Genomic DNA, 11,022 nt, shown 5'->3' with positions numbered 1-11,022 from the left:
CAACAAATGAGGGGGATATTTTCACAGACATGTTTCTGAAACTTTTATTTTGAAATTTCAACATTCAAAAAAAAAGTTTTGACCCTCCCTTCTTAAGTGGCTGAATAATGGGTTAGTCATTTGTGGGAAATGTATCAGTTTTTCCCTGTTTGTTTTCCATAATTATGAAATTTTTAAAATTGTTGACATCTCTTGTGGATACAAAGTATTCATTATCTGCTAACAAGGCACGGTAAAGATCAAAAGAGCAATGAGCGTCTCTAGGCTCCAGGATATTCCTTATATTAATGTCTCCAGTCTTCATTCAACAGCAAATGTGTTCATGTAGGGCTACTTGGAAAAAGCAATCTCCCAGAAGTTCCATGTACACTCTACCCCTTGCTTAAATTCATCTCTCCAATATTTTCCATGGCAACAAAATTAAATAAAGGCCAAACATATAGTCACATCATATAGACCAGGGGTAGGCAACCCATGGCACACGTGCCAAAGGCGGCACGCGAGCTGATTTTCAGTGGCACTCACACTGCCGGGGTCCTGGCCACCGGCCCAGGGGGCTCTGCATTTTAATTTAATTTTAAATGAAGCTTCTTAAACATTTTAAAAACCTTATTTACTTTACATATGACAATAGTTTAGTTATATATTATAGACTTCTAGAAAGAGGCCTTCTAAAAATGTTAAAATGTATTACTGGCACACAAAACCTTAAATTAGAGTGAATAAATGAAGACACGGCACACCACTTCTGAAAGGTTGCCGACCCCAATATAGACAATTGAAACCTGCTTTTCTCCTGTGACAAAGAGCAAGAGAGAAGTCCTTTGCCATAGTTCCTGCTCCCTGCCTGATGGATGTGTAAGCTTTGCCACGGTTGAACGCCAGCGAGCTGGTTTACTATCTGAAGAATGTTTGGAAGGCCCACGATAAGGTAGGAGAAGGGAGGATGCCAGCTCTTTAACGGGCCTATGTCTTATGAGTTCTCACAATATGTTTCAGATTATAGGCCCCCTCAGAGGGACTAGGAAGCAATAAAAGTTTAGCAGTTAGCAATCAAAGAAGCAAGAGTGACAGAACCCATCAGTTTGGGGGAGAAGTAAGCCCAACTCTTGGCGTGGTAGCAACAGCCCAGCTAATGTTCCTATGGCCATGTGGTCAACCCTCTGAAAGTTTAGAGGATAAGATATTTACCCAACAGCACGGATTACCACCTAAAACTCCAAACCCCATGTTCCAGATCCTCAACGATATTTAGGCTAATTCCTATTTATGGCCTGATTCTGTAGCCGTTCCCCACTGTACACGCACTGTATCACACCCAGAGATCCCTCCTCTCTCAACGCAATTTTATGACTCCAAGAATACAGGTGTATTAGAAAGGGGAACCCAAGAGCAAAGGCATGCAGGACTGTTGTCCCACTCAACCCAGGCAAGTGATATTTTGGGGCAGAGCGACCCTTTGGGGCACACCACACAAAAATCTAGGCCAACATTTTCAAACATGGCTGCTAAAGTTAGGCACCTAAAATTATAGTGAGGCACCTATACAAGTGATCTGATTTTACAGCACCTATTGCAATGGGGTTCTGGGCCATGCCTGCGGCTCCCAAGCCCTATGACAACACAAATCATTTGTTTTAGTATGTAGAGTTACATCTATTAAAGTAGTGTTGCCGATGAAGAAAAGAAAGAACCGATAATGCTTTTGTCAATTATTAGTGCCAAGCAACTCCAGCCACGGATCAGGGCCGCCTGGTGCTGCTCACAAGAAAAAGAGAATCCCTGCCCCAAAGAGCTTACAATCGAAGTATCAAGCATGTGACAATGACATAGCCAGAAAGCACAAGGCCGCAATGAGACCGTACTGGTCAGCATGAGAAACGGTGACCTCAGCACTGCCTGACCGCTGCTGAATTTTTTTAGGCATGTGGCAGAGGAGAGTTTTAAGAAGCAGGAGGAGTGTTCTGTCTTGAGCCCCAGGAATGATGCTAAGTATGGTTTCAGGGGTTGGGGGGGACTCAGTTTTTAACCCAGTTTTTGTCTCTCAAACCAGAATCGTCTGGTTGGGTTACGGCTCTGACCTGGCGTATTGATAGTTTTGTGAGAAATGCTACTACAGAGAAGCCTCGTCATACACATTGCTTCCTCTCTAGAGAGCCCCTAAGGTTGTTTCACATACAGCATCTAGTACCAGATGTGACCTCGCTGATAGGCCAGGCTGCTTTGGGTGTATTTTAGGGCACTCTAGATACTTGGGACCTGCTTCTCCTTTACACTAGAATAGCCGCTGTCCACCTTGAAAGATGACAGTGTAAGCACAAGCCTCTGTGACCCCCTGATGCAGTGCAGCTCTCCCGCCTTGCCTGTTCCTAGCTGCCTCTTCCCAGCTTATGTCATGTCAGTATTGAACGTGTTCAAGTCCCTCTTGCAAACATCCTGGAACCTGAGCCTACATCAGCCCAGTGGCCTTGGAGCATCCACAAGTTCCCCCCTGCAGGAGATCCTTTGGAATGCGCCCATTGTCCATTCAGTGCAAACGACTAAGCCAACGAGCTGAGGCTAGTGATTAGACTTGGCAATCTTGCTTTCTCGAGTACTTCAGTGTCAAGACTTTGGATATCCACTTGATAATTAGAATATGGTGACGACAATGGGTGTGGAAGATGTGTAGCCTTCTCTCATGCCTGCTGTAGGTGGGCCAGGTCTTGCCACCATGCAGCAGCAGGCTTAGCACGCACGTCTGGCAGACCTGTAGCTAATAGTTCAGGGTTAGTTTCCTGTTTTCTCACATGCACTTGGTCAGTTGGCCAAATGTGGTATCTTGCCAATGTAAGAATTAAGCTATTCATCTGGAGCGAAGTTAGCCAACACTGTAGATCCTAGATAGCAGAACTTGTGCACAACCTCCAGCATAGTGCACTAGCTATTCTAACGTCTGGTGCAGTCAACACACCTTGTGCCGCAATCATGGTCTTCTTTAGACTGATGGTTAGTCCAAAGCCACCATAAGCTGGAGCAAAGCTACCGCAAAGTTGCTGGTGCTCCTCTTCGCTGTGTGCAATGAACACTGCAGCGTCAGTGAAAAGTTCTCTTATCAGCTGGTGTTTGACGTTGCGTTTTTCTCTTAGACATGCACTGGTGAAGCATATTCCACCTGATCTTGCATAGAGCTGTATATCCTTGGTGCTAGATGCCACAGCATGCCAAAGCAGTGAGGGAAGAATGTTGGTGGCAAAGCGCATCCTGGCTTGACGGCACTATGGATTTCAAAGCTGTCAACTTCATCATCAGCATACTAAACTTGGTCTATAGCCTTCATGCCACCATGGACGGATCAAATCAGATTGAGATGTGGAAGGCAGGGAAACCAATTCGCTCTTGCAGTTGGAAAAGGCCCTTTGTGCTGACCAGGTCAAAAGCCTTTGTAAGATCTATGAAGGCCATGTAGCGAGGTCTTCCTTGGTCTTGACACTTTTCTTGCAATTGCCTTAGTGTGAAGACCGTGTCGATCATTGATCTGTCAACACAAAAGCTGCACTGACTGGTTGGATATACACACTCATCAAGACCTTAGTCTTTTGAGAATGACCCATGTGAATGCCTTGCCAGCAACACTAAAACGATAGCTTCCTCTTTAGTTGTTACAAACACTCTGATCTCCTTTGTTTTTAATCTGTTATGATGTTGGCATCCTTCGTATCATGTGGTACCCTTTCTTCCCTACAGGAGGCAAGCAAAACATTGGCCAGATGTTTAAGTACAATCTGTTCTTCTTGTTTCAGTACTTCAACTGGAAGTGCATTTTTTTCCCTGTGGCCAGGGAGGTGTTGCCATTTCAAGCTCATTCATAGATGGTTCTATAGCAATACTTCAATAGGCTGGAGCCTTGGGCATCGCATTTAGTGCTGCTTCAGAAACAGTGGTTTCAATCAAATAGAGTTTGTGATAGTATTCCACCCAGCATTGCATATGTTTGCTTCTGTCAATGAGGTCTCCATTAAGAGATTTGAGTGCAGCAAGCTTCTTGGCTGAAGGACCTATTGTAGTCTTGATTCCATCATATACACTGCTTAGATCTCCATTCTCAAAGGCTGTTTGCATCTTCTTGCACATACCGACCGCTGTGAATGGGCACATTGCTTTGCTGTTCATTGCAATGCGTTCTTGGCCACTCTGAGTTTAGCACGTCTCAGGACATGTGGTGGTGGAAGTATGCGGTACAGCTGACTTCAGTAACTGGAAGCAGTTCTTCGGAGTATGCTGCAAACCAGTCTTTATCGCGTACAGATTTGTTTTTAACCAGAAGTTAAGATTGTGGCCACATGGATATTTATTCTGAGTGCATTTCATGCTGCATTAGCATTCAGGGGAGGTGCACTCAATGACGTAGCTTCCCTGAGATTTGTAGTAAATTGGAAACACCTTCCTTGGTCTTTTGTGCTGTTGATGTTAATGCGTGGGCAACAGCTGTTTTTGGTATGATGGAATTTTCTCAGCGAAAGCCTTTTTTTTTTTTTTTTTTGCAACATGCATACTCATGGCCTGTGTCACCGTCTGCATTGTGAAAACTGAGAGTGTGGAGAACATCCTGTAGGTGTTTTCTACAATTGACAGTTAAATCCAGTTGGTGCCAGGGTCCAGCTCTGAAGTGTCTCCACCAGACCTTCCGGCAAGGACCACCGTGGAAGCAAGTGTTGGGTAATGCAAAATCCTTGGTGGGTGCAGACCTCCAACATTCTTTGCCCATTGTCGTTCATTTTTCCCAACCCATGGCGACCAATGCATAGCAACCACATCTTGTGATCTGAGTCAACTCTAGCATTGAAGTCGCCTGGTAGATAGAGTTCCTCAACCATTGGTAACTTACGAATGACACCGCTGAGTTGCTGATAGAGCAAGTCCTTTTCTTCAGAGGTGGAGGAAAGTGTTGGGCCATATATAAGGGTGATAATGGCAAAGCAAACTGTGATGGATATTCATGTTGCAACGGGACATTCAACCACAGGTTCTAATAAGATTTTGACTGCAAAACCCACCCCGAGTTTGCTCTTTCCAAGGTAGAACGAGATGTAATCTCATGTAGCAAACCTGCCTCAACTAGGCTGGTTTTGGAGAAGTGGTTATGTCTACATCAAGTTTCTCCAGCTCTCAGTCAATGATGGAGGCCTTTCTAGGGTCACTGACCGCCTCTAGATTGTTTGTTGGTCATACCTGTGCATGTACAAAAAGAGTAACCATCATATCCAAACCTTTGGCACGTCTGCCTTGGCAGACACTAATAAGCAGGCGAAGCCCACCTCTTGGCAGTACCAACTGGGCCTAAAGCCTTGGAGGCCAAGACATACAGAAGCCAGCTCAGCGGCAGAAGATGCCAGAGGGCAGAGCTGAGTTGCAGTGCAAAGTGTCTGACATTTTTCCCCACTGTGCCTTTGGTTCAGGGTTTACACCTCTCACCTTAATTCGACCAAGAACTAGCTGCAAGGCAGTAGCACCAGAGGGAGAGACTCCTTTATGGATACTGGCTTTCATTCAAGTGGGTCTCTGGCGTTCCCTGCCCCCAATCACTCAGCGAGTGGTGGGGTTCCTGGTTTAGGCACCGAGCGCCCAACCCATGGTAGGTTGTAGGTAGGTTGCCAGGAGCAGGCCATACAGGACTGACTGAATGTATACCATGGACCTTTTATACTTACAGAGTAAACAGCAGAGATTTTAAAGCTAGAAGGCACTGCCCTGAGCCCCTAGGCTGCAATTCTGCATAACACAAGGCAGAGAATTTCACCCCGGGATTCTGGCCGTGGAAGGAATTTTCCCTCTAATTTTCAGTGAATTAGGCTCCATCTTTCTTAAGAATGTTGCAACATTGCCATTGTTAATCTCTGTTTTAGCTCCTCTTTCATCCTGATCTTCAGAGCTCTGCGCACGCATGGTTGTCAAGCTCTGTGGTCAGTGGAAGCCGGGGGGTGAGCCACTCCTCCAGAAACCAGGCCATTCATAATGCAACTTGAAGGACTGTGTCTTCCCCCCCGTCCATCAGCTGCTTTCCTTTCAAGCACATCCAACACCATCTGTAAGGGATCGAGGCTGTGACGCGGGGCTGCTATTTGGCACTTGCTGCCCTGCTTGGAATCTTTCGTGTGGGCTGCCTCCAGGAGCCTTTTTGAACATTTTAGCTGGAGCTCTGTGCCCTGCAAAATGGAGCTAATGCTTTACTGATGTCTGCACGACAGCTGGAACTTTTCAATAAGATTGCAGTGAAAGAAACCAGGCCCTTTCCCCCAGAGGCTTAATACAACTGTGTTTGTCTAGTAGGAGGAAGCTGCCTGTTTCCAGCAGGGTATGTCTACGCGGCACAGGTCTGAACGCAGCATGTGTAGACCCACCTGAGCTAGGTTTGCCCTCGCTAAGCCCTGGTATTGATAACAGTGAAGCTGCAGCAGCATGTTCTGCACCACAGGCTACCTCCCTGAGCACTGACTCAGGGCCCCCGGGGGGGCTTGTACACAGACTGCTTAGTGCCTGAGCTAGCGACATGTGCTGCAATCCCGTCTCCCGCTTGCAGTGGAGGAACCCACGGACGCTGCACCCAATTTCTGGCCCAGTATCTGGGAGCAAGCAGAAGGCAGAGGTGTGTGAAATCTCCCAGGCTTGCTAAGTATCCCTGTGAAATAAACCACCTCAGCTTACTCGCCATAGAACCAGGGGCAAACGCATAGCGGAGAGGGTCAACCTTCCATTTTAAATTGAGGGCCCGAGGCTGGGGCAGAGGAGCGGGGCTCCAGCCCTCACCCCGTCAATTCCCAGCGGAGCTCGGCGAGGCCACAGGGAGGTTTGCATACTGATCACGCAGTATCATGAATGCTGGGTGAGTGACAGTCACCGTCACCCAGGGAGAAAAATGAACCGCACCTTTAGCACCACAGCTACGCTGCCCTTTGTTTCGCTTCCTTCCCCTACTGTCCTTTTCTCCCGCTTCCCTGTCTCTGTGTGGCTCTTCTTTTCTCCCCTCCGCAGTTCCTTCCCAGTAACCACTCCTTCTCCCCATGGGGGTCACAGCCAGCGCCTTCCCCATCCCGGAGAATATCTGACATGGGGAAGGATGATACGGACAGTGCTAGCACTAGATGTTAGATTTGTACTCTCGCTGTGCTGTTAAGTACGTGGGGATGGTCACACACCTCTAAGCCATTGTTTCAGGCTGGCTGCAGACTCAAGCAGCCATCGCTGTTTCAGTTACACTCTGTTCACACTAGGGGGAAGAGGAGGGGCAGGGCTACGGAGTGGGCGGGGCCTAGGGTTGCCAAGTTTTCAACCAAAACGTCCGGTTGAAAAAGGACCCTGACCATAACCGACCTACCACCACCGAGTGGGAAGGGAAGAGCTGTGGCTCTTCCCCACCCACCCCCCAGCCTGACGGAGAGAACTGGCTGCTCCCGGACAGTGGGGATAACCTATCTACCACCCCACACCCCGCCGTGCCCGATTAGCCCAGCCCTTTGCTCCAGGGACAGACACACCACCCCTGCCCCACTGTGCCCCAGTTAGCCCAGGCCCTCACTCTGCCCCCCCCACACCCACCCTGCTATGGCCCAATTTGCCTGGCCCCTCACACCGCTCACCTCCCCCACCGCCCAGCTGTGCCCTGAGTTCCCTGGCCCTTTACTCCAGGAACAGATCCCCCACCCCCTCCACCCCACTGTGCCCCTCCCCGCTCTGCTCTGCCTGATTTCCCCTCTCCAGCCCCTCGCTCCACCCCCCCTGCTTTCCCCTCTCCAGCCCCTCGCTCAGGGAACTGACTCCTGCCATGCTCCGCTGTGCCCCCATTGGGCCGGTGGGCCGGCGTCGCGTCTGCTCCTCCTAGCTCGACTCTGCAGTTGGCAGGTGAGTCCCAGTGGATGGCAGAGTGAGTGACCGGGGGGCGGGGGGGGGTGGAGTCTCAGGGGAATGGGTGGGGCAGGGGTGTTCGGATTTCAGGGATTAGAAAGTTGGCAACCCTAGTGGGGCCTCCTGTCCCTCCCCCCAACAGACAGACACTTTTAGGAAGACTCCCTCGCCCCTGGACACCGTACTCCAGCGGAGGCCTCTCCTCTGCTGAGTACAACAACCCAATTTCCTTTCATCTGGCACATCTGTTAATGGTAGGGTGTGAGTCCTGCCCCCCCCCCCACCCCGCAGGGCTAGCAGCGCTGCTTGCTCCGCCCCCCCCCCATCCCCACACATTCCTCCTCACCCCATGTTTCTGGCAAAACGGGCATTTGTCCCGTTTGCTCTTGCCAGGATGGCTGGGACAGGGCTTAAAAAAAGGACCTGTCCAAGCCAAAACGGGCTGTATGGTCACCCTCGTTAATGGGCTTTGGGTTCTCTCCATGTGAACCTACTATCCGGACCTGTTCGTCTCACTGCTCACTGTTCAAGCAGTCCCAGCTTCAGCGCGTCAAACGCCGAGGTGTCGCCAAGAAAACAGACTGGCCTCAAGGCGGGCTCCGTACGTGCCGTGGTTCAGCTGCCACCCAGCTTTGCTGTAGGCCTGTGTTGTTTTCAACCATACAAAAGGCAGCGTGTGGGCTGGCTGGAGGAAGATGGGAGATGCGCCGCACGGCTTTGCCCTTCTCTGAGTTCAGCCCTTGCTGAAGGGAGTGTGCTTCAGTTTGTAAAAGGCGACACTGTTGGGCAGTGACGAAGCATATACACAACGTAGCGCACGGGGAAAACCACAGGGTTTGGATGGGCTACTATCTCGCATCCACTATACATGAGAAAACTATTAATGCTTTCTGTTAGCCTACGTGGGGCATGATTAAACGGGTCTGACAACCCCACTGAACTAGGACGCTGGTGCTACAAACCTGTAACCTTCTGCTCTGTAACCATCGGGCCCCGCTGCACCAGCAGTGGCTAGGCTCTGAGCCCCTGTGGGAACACAAGTGAATTTAGAGAGTTATTGTCTTTGCTATCGCTTTGCAGTTACTAACGTTCACATCCCCAGCAAAGAAAGGGTGCTGGCACGCTGGTTACCGTAAAAGGTGCAATGTTTATGGCTCAGAAGTGTAATGGTCATGAAACGTTATTAAAGGCGTAGGGTATTGCCTTTGCCAAAAGACGCGCCATCACTTTCTTTGGACGCTTTGCCAGCTGTATGAGCAGCGCTAGGCTAGCCTGGCATCCCTTTTGCTAAAACTCTGATCAGGTATATGATGCTAAGACAGTCAAGCCAAGCCCAGAATTAGTACCCATTTTATCAGCTCCCCACCCCCTTCATTTTAGTCCAGCCCTAATTACCATTCATTTAAACAGCTGCTCAGAAATTATTTCCGTTCTTTTTTTTTTTTGGTCTCAATTGTTGTTTCAGCTGCTGTCTTCTTGGACTGGTTATAGAGTTAAGAAAACAGGCAGCAAGTTCAGCATGATTCCTAGATAAAAGGGGTGGGATGTGCGCCTAAGAAAAGCCCATGTCTTAATTGTGGGTACCGGCTCCAGCTAGCATCCTGATTAAATGTAAAGTCCTCCCAGTGATACTTAGCCACTCATTCAAGGCCGGGGGGGGAACCAGGGAACTCGTCAAACCAGGGAACTCGTCAAACGTAATGGTTTATCAGGGCCGGCTCTAGGTTTTTTGCTGCCCCCCCCCCCCCTTTTTTCTTTGGCTTTTACACATTTGCACTTAGCAATGTGTTTTTTTGTTTTGGCTCCCCCGGTGTGGGGTCTGGAGCGATTCCATTTGCCCCCCCCCCGGTTCCCTTTCTGTCTCTCTTCAATATAATAATAAATAATATATGGAGCTATACTGATTTCCTAGAACTGGAAGGGTCCCTGAAAGGTCATTGAGTCCAGCCCCCTACCTTCACTAGCAGGACCAAGTACTGATTTTGCCTCAGATCCCTAAATGGCCCCCTCAAGGATTGAACTCACAACCCTGGGTTTAGCAGGCCAATGCTCGCACCACTGAGCTAGCCCCCCCCTCCCCCCTTTGCTCTGTGCTGGAAGGCAGGGGGTGGGGGGACTCTGGACATTGGGGAGAAGTGATGTGCCTGGGTCAGGGACTGGGATTCTGGACCGGGGTGTGCCTGGGCCGGAGGGCAGGACCCTGGCCCAGGACAGCCCCGGCGGGCTAGGCTGGCAGAGCGGCAGCCAGGGGTGGGTCTCTGCGCGCGCCGCAGGGGGGGGGCGGGGGGCAATGGCAGGAGCCCCTTTATGGGCGGCAGCAGTGGGGTGCAGTGCGGGGCCATGGAGCCGCGGACCCGCTGGACGGCGAGCCCTACTATTACTACGGGGAGGCGAACGAGAGCAGGCCGGGCGCACAGTGCGAGTGGCCAGCGGACTGGGAGGTGTCCTTCTCGCTGCTGCCCGTGCGCTACATGCTGGTCTTTGTGCTGGGGTTGTCGGGCAACAGGCTGATGATCGTCACCGTGTGGCGGGGCCCGTGGGCCAGGCACCGCTCCGCCGACCCCTACATCGGTGACCCTGCCGCCGTGGGCCACCTACACGGCGCCGCGCTTCCACTGGCCCTTCGGCTCGGCGCTGGGCAAGTTCAGCAGCCACCTGGAGCTGCTCAACATGTTCGCCTCCGCCTTCTGCCTGGACTGCCTCAGCTTCCAACGCTACCTGGCCATCGTGCGCCCCCGCGCTGCTCTCGCTGCCCGCGCGCTGGCTGCTGGCCCTGCCCGCCCTGCTGCTGCGCAACACCCAGCCCAGCCTGGCCCACAACCGGAATGCCGCCCCTGGAAATGGGCCGCCCCAAGCACATGCTTGCTTTGCTGGTGCCTAGAGCCGGTCCTGTGGTTTATAAAGCACGGTGACTGTACAACCACTCGTCACTAGTTAGTCAAGCTTCGGTTGCATCCCGAAAGGCATTCCCACTGCTTCTGCATGTGGCCTATGTGTCATTGAAAGGGGCATGATTACGATGCCACAGGCCCATAAAAATAATTGGCAACAGGTGGCAGAAGAACCAACTCATGACATGCTCCCACTGTCACTGGCTCTCTACTGCATCATCAGACCCGCCATGTTAAACAAGTCAAAACT

This window comes from Chrysemys picta, chromosome 7 (assembly GCF_011386835.1).
Source record: "Chrysemys picta bellii isolate R12L10 chromosome 7, ASM1138683v2, whole genome shotgun sequence".
In the NCBI taxonomy this organism is placed as follows: domain Eukaryota; kingdom Metazoa; phylum Chordata; order Testudines; family Emydidae; genus Chrysemys; species Chrysemys picta.
The sequence above is the reverse complement of the archived record's forward strand: the minus strand, read 5'-3'. Positions refer to the sequence as shown.